Source organism: Ceratina calcarata, unplaced genomic scaffold (assembly GCF_001652005.2).
Source record: "Ceratina calcarata isolate Rehan_Ccalc_2016 unplaced genomic scaffold, ASM165200v1 scaffold403.2, whole genome shotgun sequence".
Classification (NCBI taxonomy): Eukaryota; Metazoa; Arthropoda; class Insecta; order Hymenoptera; family Apidae; genus Ceratina; species Ceratina calcarata.
In genome coordinates this window covers 35,885-37,367 of record NW_017163752.1, presented here as the reverse complement: position 1 = coordinate 37,367, position 1,483 = coordinate 35,885, and positions in this window count along the sequence as shown.

The window sequence follows — 1,483 nt, the reverse complement described above, 5'->3', positions numbered from 1 at the left end:
ATGTACCGAAGTACCACTGTACTTTTTTAATAAAAAAATATGATATATTTAATTGCGTTTGAAATCCGGCTTAAAGTTTTGCAACCACCTAATAATACATAAAATTGCAGAAAAATATGTTAGCGATTAGAAATTGTAACGTTAACACGAAAGTAAGATTGCAGACTTGGTAAAATATCGAAAACACGTTTCATACATCTGATTATTTACACTTGGTTGAAGATTAGGTTTATGCATTGGTAGGATGGAATGCAGCTCTCGGAGTTAACGTAAACAGTCGTGAATCAACGCTCGAATGGATCGGGTTATCAATATACCCGCACGCGTTTGCAATTAACAAACGGCGAGCTGCGTTCTGCCATTTGTAAACGGTTACGTAAAGGGCCTGGACCGAGGAGGATTATGTAATGGGTACCGTTCCTTCGATACGATCAATCGTGACTCGGTGATTGATATCAGAATGACCGCCTGAATCTCGATTCTTATATACTGAATTACATCCATCACAATTGTTGGGAAATAACATCCGAGTCGTTTAAGATCTTAAAGAATTGAGTGAGTGATTCAATTTTATTTAGTAATTAATTATTGACGCTAGTGAAAAGTTTTTTTATACAGAAGTTGCAGGCACTGATGTACAATTTTCCCGTATCTCCAACGGTTTGGGAGTTATTGGCAAAAAACGAAAATTTAAAAGAAATTGAAGGGTACCCCTTGACAAAATCTCGAAAAAATTTTTTTTTTCTCAAAATATCGAAAAGTGCTTCAAATAAAAGTTGTAGATAATGCTATTACCTGTAAAATCGTATACAATTTTCTTCTATCTCGAATCGTTCAAGACTAATCGAATAATTATTTCATATATCGATTATTATGATATGCAAGAAGCCTTTCATCATTTTTTCAATTGCTACTATAAATGTTAGACTTTGCATAAGAATGAAATTACAGAAATGGCACCGGCACATGTTTACTTAATTCCTCTTGACATTACGACTGTACAAAAAACACGTACGTGTATTATTGAAATTTGTATGTGGTTAATCTGATGCGAGAGTTTTGCATATCTGAGTGGACGCGAAACGTTCGAACACGAGTTGTCACAGGCGAACGTCTCGAAATTGACGAGCCGTTTGCGCTCTGCAATCGAAAAACGGTCGCCTCGTGTTTAGTCGTGAGGGAATTTCAAGCGACTTCGGACAGCCGTTTTCCTTTCAACGGGATACAGTCACGTTCATTCAATCGGCGAATGTCGCAACGCCGTGCGAGACTCACTTATGAAACCACTTATGAAATCCACCTTTTTCTCGGCGATTACGGATAAGATTCATTCAGGATTCTGCTTCCTCTTATTTTGTTCTATCAGATTAGTCCCGGATCATTATTTTACTTAATCATCAGGCAACTGGGTACAGTAATTGTTTCTGCTTGCTGTACATGAAAATTGTTCATGGTTTTTGTATATAAAAATTGCTCCTGGTTT